Source organism: Chiroxiphia lanceolata, chromosome 5 (genome assembly GCF_009829145.1).
Source record: "Chiroxiphia lanceolata isolate bChiLan1 chromosome 5, bChiLan1.pri, whole genome shotgun sequence".
Classification (NCBI taxonomy): Eukaryota; Metazoa; Chordata; class Aves; order Passeriformes; family Pipridae; genus Chiroxiphia; species Chiroxiphia lanceolata.
This window is the reverse complement of record NC_045641.1, coordinates 55,861,432-55,873,036: the sequence shown is the minus strand read 5'-3', so window position 1 is coordinate 55,873,036 and position 11,605 is coordinate 55,861,432.

Genomic DNA, 11,605 nt, shown 5'->3' with positions numbered 1-11,605 from the left:
ACATATGTGCTCTATCCTTCCTAGCAAGGCTGAGTTCTTGATTGACATTACAATTGTGATCGCCAAAAGTCTAATACTCTACAGACTTCCAACACTGGGTTATTGGTGGAGGCAAGATACAGCTTTCTTCAAAGTTCCAACATTATCATTTATGTTATGTTACACTGTCATTTTGTTCTTTCAGTAAGTGATTCTGGTATACATCACTACAAGTACATCATGATAAATTCTGGGAACAAGGAGAGAACAAGATGGTCAATGTTTAGAAAACAGACAAGGTGAGAGGAAAGACAGCTTCATAGAGAATGCCTGAGCTGGTACTTGCTTTCTTTGATCTTTCTAGTCAGAGAAGATTTTTACAGAACACTTTCATTGCAACATCCTGCGGCAGGGAAAATGAAAACTCCCATTTAAGTTTTGGCATCAGATTTTTCATGTACAACTAGAAAATAAAATTAAGTCATCTATGAAATTACAAATTCTGAATTCATGGCATAGTTCTAGAGTGTTGTAGGTTTTCTTGTCACTCCAACTCCTAATCAATCACCTTCAAAAAAGTAAAAATGCATTACAACTGGACAGCTTTTTCACTCCAGCCTATGGGTTAATTAATCCCACATGCAATTCAGTTGAAATTAATAGAAAAAGTCACATTGTTCTTCTCCTGAACAGGGCCTAGCCTGGTCTCCCAGTCCCAAGACTATAAATATTGTGAACAATAACCACTTTGCTCGGTGAGGCATTCTCAAGGAAAAGTTACAAGGACTGCTCTGAATAATACAAGGAGGAGCAGTAATGAAGAAGCCATTTCCAGCAGTTCAGTGGAGTTGTTGCTTGTTCTGGCATAAGCAGTAAGAGAGTATTGCAGACATGGATTTATGTTCCCTCACTGTTACACCAGGATTAAGGTTAGAAAACTTGTCTCTAGCAGAAATCTGGAAAAAGACAGTAGCAATATCACTCACTCCTTGAAACCTGAAGGCTTTGAAGTTTCACATTCATTTCTTTTTTTATACTAATAGACTAGAATGACAATACTTCTATTTCTGCAGGCATGTGCAAGACAGAGGCTTGAATGTGAAAACTGCTGTTGTTGGTAGAAACCCATACTTTTGCTGCAGAAAGTTTGGCTCCTCAGATAGCCAGGACTAACCTATAAAAAGAGATCTGTGCTTGAGTATCTAGTTCCAGTGCTTTCAAAGATCATTGTCCCTGCATATCAGACAACATGCTTTTTTAATGCTTGATGTATGCAGTACAAATTAAAAGAAAAGTTGTTTCTTTGATGTAATTCTGTTAGCTAAGACAACTTCAATGGCGTGTTTGGCAAGCAGGTTATTCTCACAAATCAAAGTAATCCCTAAGTGTTAGCAGCAAGACTGGAGACAGAGCTAAAACACGAAGTGATGGTATTTAAAAATAAGTTTTTAAGCAACTCAACTTCAGACAACTCTGTCCTTTCCCTTGTCTGCTGGTCTCCAACTCAAATACTGGAAAATATGTGGTAATGTAAACTGGTATGAAGGAGCATGCATGGAAATTAATTTGCCTTTATTTGCATCCACATCCCATCCTCCAATACTTGTATCACTTTTTATTTAAGCAGAGTACAACATGCAGAAGTAGAGGATTTCAATTTCTTTCTAAAATGGCATTTAACATGAAATATAATCCTACAGGCTAGTCTTAATTTAAATGTCCCTTCTAATCACATCAGTCCAAGTGATCCTAGAGATGAATAAAAGAGAAATTTCCAATATTTTACACAATGCACAAAAGAACCCAGACTTTCCCTCATGTTATTTTCAGAATTTACCACACCTATGATTTACTCGGTACAAATTGAAAGGTGTTTAGGTAAGGCTGACAATTAAAAAACAAAAACAAAAAAAGAAAATGAAAACCCCTACCTAACATAAAGAGTTTCACAGAAGAATTATCCTTTCAAAGAAGAATCTCAGAGGGCTGTCTTACTGCATGGATAGAACAAGAGAAAGTATGGGCCTAAAAGCAAAACAGCATAAGCTGTGTTATGTACATATCACAGAGCCTGATTTATATCTGGCATCCCACTACTATTCAAGGCCTGTGGAATTAACTAGGGTCTGGTTGGGGATAATACACATGATGCTTATTAACTGTTTTACTTTTGACTGAATTTTTTGGCCGGGAGTAATTCAGAGTGAGGCTACACAGAATCCTCAGTTCACAAACACCAGCTCTATTAACAATGCTGAAGGTTCAAGATACAGATGCCGTGTGATCTCCATGTGCACATACTTGAAACACCTTTGAGAACTTGTCAAGTGTTTCACATATATTACGTATGACAAGCTAGACCTATGATTACACCACCTCTAATTTCTTGCTTTTGAAAGTTTTGTTCACACGGGGGAAACATGCAAATTTCCCCACAGCCTGCTCAGCCCTGCCAGCTCCTTCTCATGTCTGAGGTCACCGAGAGCACTCAACACTTTGGAAACCACTTGGCTAATAAAGACACTCCTGCACTTAAGTCACTGAGGGATGGATTTCTAATCAGCTAGTACAGCCTTCAAATAAAGCTTCAGATTGGGCTAGCAGATACTACAATTCATTAAAGTGCCATTGAACGAAATTAAAATGCAAGGCTAGGAAAGCTGACAATATCTTACTGCAGCTTCTGTGGTGCAACATTCCAAATGGAACAGCTTGGTAAGCAATAAAAGCTTTTGACGGATTCTATCAGACAGTTGTTTATTACAGAGCTGAATGACCCTGGACTGACAGAGAATGGGCAAAGGCAGCACAGAAACAACCTCCTGTGAAAGAATAAAGAAAGAACAGTCTTTCTTACTGCCTTAAAAGAGTCTGAGGAATGTTAGTTTCCTCATCTTTAACATATTTCCTGCTTACATAAATTTTCCTAAATGTGTTTGTGAAAATTATTTCGCTTTAAAGACCACAGAATGCCATCAGATGCTATTGATTCTAGTCTTCTTGGAAACCACACCCTGTTACAGTCCCTTTAACCAGCCAGTACTTCTCCCACTAACAAATGCTTCCATATGGAAAATTTTTGCATATGTTAAATTTTTATATGCTTTTCATTTTCATATTGGTATTTAAAAATAAGTGGAATTGTGTTCATGTGTAGCTATTTCGTAAAAGCATCTAACTCTTTGAAGAAAAAGCTTTTTTTCCTGAGCTACATATTTGCTTCCTTTGCTTCTGTTTCAATAATACTATCACTAAGTAAAATTAATTTGCCACATCCAAAGTGGAAAAATGAGAATATAAGCACACACTACCTGTGCATATTAATACATGGTTAAAATGAGAGCAGAAAAATAAAGCAATCGACAGAAACATTAGTGTGTGTGCTGTTCCACACAAACTTCGCTATAAACCACAGCTGAATACTTCCAGTGTTACACTTCCATAATGCAACTGGGTAGAGAAGATTCTGACTGTTTAGTTCTGCCTGGTGAAAATTTATCAGCAGCCCCTCCTCCGAGAAGAAATACATAATCCAAACAAGTTAGGTGATTTCCTGGTAACTCAAGTGGGACAATTTTGCTATCCAGGAAACTTGGAATGTTAATTCTGGTACATTATTCCATCTACTACAGACATTGCCAAAACTCTCAAGGTGTTTTAATTAATATAATTTGAAGTAGCACATAAAGTTTGTACAGACTTAGGAAAAACAAAAATAGGGACACGAGTTTTATAACTGCTTTTGCCCAACTTTCTAGCTTTTCAGCCTAATCTTATATTGAGAAGATTAAATGGCAATTAAAAAAACCACCTTTCTTTTCACATGAAATACAATTTGAACTATATATCACATAGGAGCAAGCTTACCAGAGGAGTTAGAAGCCTGTCATTATTTTCTCTTAATACCATCCAGTATAGCACATGCTACCTGTTATGTGACAGGTGAGCACTTAACCAGTATGTGGTCCAAAGGATATTCTGAGTCTGCAAGGTAAAAAATAAGCAATGTTAAATTATTTTATACCAAACCTCAAAATAATAATGCTGGCAAAGCAGGCACAGCCAAGTGTGTCTTTACTTAAGTTCACAGTGGACAGGAAATGTAAAGAAACACACTCCAGAGACAGTCAAACTGTCTGGAAGATGGGTCACATCCCAGACACCTCTGCCTGCCACCACCCTCAACCATTTCCATTAGCTCATGCACAAGTTTGTTTAACCCTCATAAAAAAAATATCCTGAATTAAGAAAAGCCCACCAAGTGTTGTTAACTACAACTAATTCAATTTTGCATTGCAGACATATCAGTATTCTGATCCTAGCTGATAATTCAAAATATTTGCCTCTGAGAGGAACAAATTAGCCTATACAGAAGCTGGTGCTATCATGCCAAACTACTTCTGGTCTTGTAGCTCAGGCATCTCTGTGCTACACCAATCTGAGTTAGAATAGCTCAAAGAGCAAAGAATTTTTGAATTGCACAGACATGCTAACATGGGCCAGAGTGTCCTCCGAGTTACTCCAGTTGATGCTGCCCTTTCCCTCTGAAAAAGTGACGGCCAAGGCATTCCAAGTGCAGGAGCTAGGAATTAGTTTCCCAAGGTCTGCCTCACCTTAGGGCTGCAGAAAGAGAAGATGTCATAGCATTTGCTGTCTTGGCTCTCTATCACTAGAAGAGTACTCTTTACATAACTGACCCAATTATCAGCATAACACATGACATCACATTATGTGACTAAGTAGGTCTGGGGGGGGGGGTTCCCCCCACTATACTTAGCCAGAGCTCAGTAAAAAATCTTGCTTTCAATGAGTTTATGAGCAGGTAAAAGCCAAGAGTCCGTAATCCATCAGCTGTCAGGGTTCCCCCACACCTGGGGAATTGGGTTGTTTTCACTCACCCAGCTGAGATAACACTGACAATAAGTTTGAAGATCTTTGGGAAAACTGAGCAGTTTTCAATCTTTAAAGATACTAATGAAACTCGAATAAGGGTTCAAATATATCCAAAACATTATTTTCTTTACTGACAAATTTAGGTGAGGTGATCATGTAATATGTCACTTATTACTCAACACTTTATATATAGCCCTGACTTTTCTTGAGATCACTTGAAAACTTTGCCAGCTGTCCTTGACCTCCAGCTAAAGGATTAGTCCTGTCATGCACAATGTAACGTAGAAGCAAAACAGGAAATATCCTTCACCCCAAAAAGTCTGAAGATGAAAAAAGAAGTAATAAAAAAACCAAACACCACAGCAAGAAGTGAATGAAAACTTCTTTTTTCCTGAACAGAAGCAAGCAAAAACAAATGTTGGCTCAAAACCAAAGGATTAATTTTGAGGGACAGTTTGTTTGCCTGAATAGACTTAACTGATCAAATAAAGTTATATTGAAACCTGATACAAATACAAACTTTGTGGGAACGTCACACTGCAGCCCACTGGGATCGCTGCGACTGCACACAGTAGCACTATCAGGGTGGTTTAGCCAAGTCCCTGTGGAGCTCATACAAACTGCAATTCTGCAGACACTTGCAACCTAGACAGTTAAGCAGATTTTCAGAGGGTCATTTGTAGCACATGGAACACAGCCTCCCATTTCCATCCCCTGTTCTAAACCAGAGTAGTTTAATTAACAATGTATACTTTTTCCTAGGCAATCTCTACTTGAAATTTCAAAACAAAGGAGAAAAGCCTGTTGTAAACCCTAGAGTTCACATAGCAAAACTTTGCCAAAGTCAAAACCAACTGAAAACAGACTTACTAAGATTTTGTGATGTTTCCTGTTACTAGAGGCAGTGCCTATAATTTAAAAAATCCTGTAAAAAAAGGGTGGGTTTACCTTCTTTTAAATATCAACATCTCAAAGCCGAGAGACAATGTAAGGGCGTACAGTATTACTTCAAACTGAATACATCACACATATACTGTAAAAATGCAACCTCTCTTCTTAGAAGTTTCCTTGAAAACAGATATTTATTCAGAGAAAATAAAAGTAAAATTTACTCTAATGCCAGACATATTGGATTTGCCTCCAACCATGCAGTCCTATTACTTTATCTGGTCTTGTGTATTTGAATTTGGTTTTGAATTATATCAGAAAAGACTGGTCAAAGTTTCTGTCTCTGTTGCCCTTTCAAGCAGGAAGAAAGAAAAACACGTTTAAACACATTTTATCACAAATTAAGTTGGAAGACTCAAAACTGGCGTCTGACCAAATGATGAATTCTTCTCTTCTCACAAAGTGTCGCTAACATGAGTTGTGCTTTATGCTGGTAAAGGAGTCTGTTTGCTGAGCACAAGGCTGTGGCAGGCCCAGACATCCACATCAGCATTTAACTCTTGGGTTTGTAGCAGAAATAATACTCCTGACGTGTATCCATCTCTGGGTTAATACATACCCCTTTAGAACATTTTACATTTCTAAGACTTGGCAAAACCAGGATGCCAGTATTCACTGGTTGGAAGACAATTTGTTTCCTCTTTTGGGCCTAGATTTGAGACTATGTGCATGGAATTAAACTTTTAAGGTAATTTCTATTATAGTTTTCTATTGGTTAATGTTGCCACCTATAACCATAAGAATATGCAGGGATAAACATTAAGTGAGGTGAAGGTGAAGATAGATGCACCACATTCTTAATGTTCCTTGAATGTGATGTTGTATGGCTTTCCCTTCTATGGGGCAAGCCTGTGCACCCTTTCTACAAAATCCATTACATTACATTGCATCCCAGTTGTAACTAAGTTCAGCATAACTACACCATGTCCAGAGCTTGCAAAGATTTATGGATACACTTGACTTAGGAGTCTCCTTGAAGCTTTAACTCCTCCTTGCACAAAGTTATTCCCCGAGGTAAGTCTTCACCGGCACAAGCTCCAGTTACACAGGTCTGTGTCTTGCCAGGGCATAATGTTAAAACTGTGATATGCAAGTAGTGAATGACATTCCAACAGAAAAGTCAGTGGAAGTATGTATATGTTAAAAAGTATGACTCCTTCCTCATAACTTTGTCCATAATGTTACTAAGCAACACGAATTTGCAGGCACTTTACTGCTGCAATTACAGTGATCTGTCAGATAAAATTGGTACAGCTTCAATCTGCAATCTGAGTAATTTCTGAACCCTATAATTAGTTTTATCGGAAGAAAGGCTCAGACTATTTCATTTCACAAAGAGTAAATAGACAGTTAATTTATAGTGGGTTTCATATTCTCTACATTTTCTGATATGAAATTAAATACATGTTTGCTTTTGTCTTTACGTTTTTGATATATTAAGCAGCAGATGCCCAGCCAAGAAATCTCAATATCCTAAAGAACTGAACCACGTGTTGTAGAATTTATGGCACAACTGCTGGATTAATGATACCAGTTTTACAGAAGCACAGCAGAAATACCATCAGTGATGGCAATCACTGGCAGGCCATTCTGTAGTCAGGGAGGACATGGACTTGGAAAACAGGATGATGTCCAATTACGTCTGCTGACCAAACATGGCAAAGTGAGTTATATGCTATAATCAGCATAGAGCAAGAGCACCATAAATCAAATCAGCCTGTTTATGCTGGAAACTTCTTACTGGTAAGAACTGTAGACAGAAGAAATATAACATTACAGCTATCCAGTGTATCACTGTGCCATCTGGAAAAATCATGGTGTGTATCTTGCATGAATTAAACACTACAAACATTTTTTAACAAGCCTGTCAGGAAACATCAAAATGAAGTACCTTACTTTCTAATCTACCCTTAATTTCTAGTGTGAACAATTCAAGTTGTTCTCATGGAAGTCCATTTTTGGCAAATAACTGAAGCTATCTTCGTGTCTTCTTTAGAGCAACCTTAAAAAAGAGATACAAAACTTCTCATGCATTTGAGAGTTCAGGAAAATTCAGTGTCAACACAGTAACACAGAATACTCCATTAAACTATAACAGATCCCTGTCATTGCAAGGTAACATATATCTTTAAGTGGCTGAATTATGAAATAAGACCATAGAGGCTTAATCATGCATGTACAAAATTGACAGGAATTTTGGCTGTATTTCCTTAGAAGTGTTCCAAGACTTAATTACTATAGGCAACATTTCCAGAACTGTTAAATGCTAAGCAGTTCTCACTTAATAACAACAATAATAAGGAGTTGCTGGGTACAGCCTGAGTTTGAAGTCTGGGTTAAGATTTGACTCTCATGTTCTATTGAGCAATTATATCTTTTAAGGTCTGGATGCCTATTGATAGATCTAAATTCAGATAATGGGGGCCTTTGAAATGCTACTCCAATATGTAGAGCAAAATGTGTTATAGCCGTAGTAATACATCATAATACACCATTCTTAAAATGCAAGTTACTCAGAAAGATCTAAAGCCATAGACAGACACATCTGCTCTTAAAAATCTACTGCAAATCCTTTTGAAGAGTTCTTTAGTTTTTTAAGATTGATAATTTCAGCACATCATCCACTGCATTCTACTGCTTCTTTAATAGAGCAGTATATTTAGCATTGCTATTAATAAAAACTCACACCAAAAAGCATTTATTTCTTTAAAAGTATCTAGGCCTTGTAGCCAGAGAACTTGAGAATCACTTGGTACAAAACTATTGCAACAGATTTCAATCTGTCTCTTTTGACTGTTTCTGTCTTTCAGAAGAATGCAGAAGATTCACTCCCACCCTTTTCCCCCATAGCTTTAACAGGCCTAACTCAGGCATGACAGCATTTTGTCTTACACAGCACCTTGTCATATCCAAAGTCTATTTCTCTATCCCAAATGTTATTACTGTCTGCTTTCATTATCTAATCATTCCTACAGGCATTTTCACAACCTGTTAGCTGTTGGATACAGACAGAATGAATTCTCAAAAAATTTTCAAAACTGCTTCTTTATATTCAGCCCTCCAAACCCATATCATAGTTCAGGATACAGAGGTATAGTGACTTTATTGTAGCATCCATCACTATCAGATTGCTTACAATTACCTGTGACTCTAAGAAAATCTGTCAGAGTAGTTCCCATACACTCTAAAAATCAGTTTGCTTTCAGAAGTACTTGAGAGTTACTACCACATGCTGGCTTGCCACCATTCAGATAAAGCTGAATAAAATACAGCTTACAAACATAAACCCCTCATAAAGCTTTTTTATGCTTTAACCGTGCTAGAGTCTAACACTATTGTATCCTATAGCTGGGTTGGTGCAGCCAACTCATCACCTAGCTAGGATATTCTCATCTTACAAACACCATTTATCTTAGGAAACACACTCTTTCTCCTATTAAATACCCCACCATATTTCACACAGAATATTCAAGAGATAGACTGGATTAAATCTGCAGAAGGACTCACATGATGTCAAGGAAATAATTTACATCAGCCTTGTCACCAAATTAAGCACACACTTTTCACAAATGCTGAAAAAGCTCCTAATACATAAGGATACTAAGGGAGCTATGGATGAAACACTTGTACACCAAGAGACAGAACAAAGACTCAAGTGAGTTAGCATGTACAATGACAGAGAAATGCCAGGCTAAAAGCACACGAGAAAAGTAGCTAGACACGTAATTCTGAGTATTCCAACAATAGATATTCTCACTCACCCCTGTTAAAGCTGTTTTGCTTCACATACAATAATTAAATCATTTGGCCCCAGAACAGAAAGGATGGTTCAACATCATAGAGAACACCTGAAAAGGAGTTTTGTGACTAGTGTGCTCCAGAACCAAGAAACCAAGTCCAGTGCAGAAGACTAACACACCCTAGAGGAAAAAAAGAGCATTGTCCTGATCAATAAATACTTCAGTTCTTTTCTACTGTATTATCCAGTAGCTCACTTACCAAGCTGCTCGTGTTCTCTGGGGCTAAAAGCCCAGAGATGGAAGTACAAGGGGTCACTGGAGTTTCCTGAGTTAAGTAAGAAGAGAGAGATTTCATACTTGTATACACAGCTAGAACACCTGGGCTAGGCTGTATCACTACCCCCTAACTCAAAACAGGCAATATTTCAGAATCAAAACCCAAGGCACTCAAGGAGGCTCTAACTACCTTTCTTCCCTACAAAACTTTTGTTGTTATCATCATCATGATATATCCATCCATCCAGGCTTTGGCTGCCAGCGTTCAAGCCATGCTCTGATGTGGCACAACTGTGTAACCTGGAACAGGCTCCTGTGAGAACAACTGTCAGAAGCCTTATCTGTGCCTCCACCCACACACCTCCCACCTTTTGCCTCACCAGTTGCCTTTAAGTTCAAGTCTGTGCTTTAGTCCTCATATAGGCTGTGCTCTAGGTATGGTCAAAGTGACTTCCTGGCTGGACTCAACTCCACCTGGGCTACCATCATTCAAAGTCTAGTAAGGACAGAATTGTGGTGTCATCCTTAAAATTCATTTCACCGTCATGGTATAAGGTTTTTCCTTATTTCTAGGTATATTTGGACATGCAATCAGTACATGGGTTTTACACTGATATAAACCTGGATTTCACAAAATTAATTTGAAAAGAAAATATTTTGCCATACCTTGGGAAAGCTTAATGATTTTTTTTCTAGTCAATAGTCTTTTACTATTTTCCAGGCAAATTACATTTGATCTAACATATAAAAAAACAAAAAAACAGAGATAACTAAACTATACCTCCAGCTATTCACAGAGATCCTGGCACTCCTTTCTGTACAGTCAACAGGCCTGGAGTTTTCAGGCTACTGTATTTACTTATGATGTTTCTGAATGAAGGAATAAGGACTTCTAACACAAATTAAGGTTTCTGAAAGGTTGTCTATTAACCTTCTCTGGCAGTACTGCAAAGAACCTCTTTCTGGGACACGAGAGAAGTCATGACACATTTTCAAGGAGGTGGCAACTTCTATAATGACAAAAAATGTATTTTCCCTATTAAAAAGTTAGAGAAATACTTACTTTACACAAAAACATACATGCAAAGAATAGCTGAAATTTTTGAGAAATGTCTCTTTCTAGTCTTAATGTCTCTACACTGAGATAAATATATAAAAGCAGTGGGAAAAGGAGAATACCATGAGGAACAACAAATGTAGCACAGCCGTGTGCACGTCAGGACCTGGCAGCGGTGAACTCTTGCAAGGACAAGCTGCCGACAGGCCACCAGGGCGAGCTCTCGCCCAGCAAATCCAGCCTCAGCCCTGCAGCTCCGCCACTTCGGGTCCTTCCCTCTTCCCGTGCTTCCAGGGATGGGAAGGGAAAAAGGAAAGCACGTTATTTAAAGCTTAATGTCGTCTCTTCGAAACCTTTTATACCTTCGTGCCTCTGTTCTTGAGCAAAAGAAGAGTGCCAGCGCGCAGAAATTGTATTTCCCACGGGTACGTTCAGATGCAGTCGCTGTGGACATGGGCTCTACACCGAAAAAATTTAACATTCTCTTGAGCGATAAGAAAGCTGGCCCAGCTCGCAGGAACAAGCTGGAAGCTGTCCCGACACATCTGGGTGATGCCATGCAAATAGTCTCTGCTGCCGCAGCCGCTCCCCCAGCCCAGCTGAGCCCTGGGGACCTGCCCCAGCCGAAGGGCGACACCTCCTCACCAGCAGCTCTTCTGTTCTGCTGCCGAGACTCCCCTGTTGCCCTCCCCGGGGGGAAGCAGAAATGATA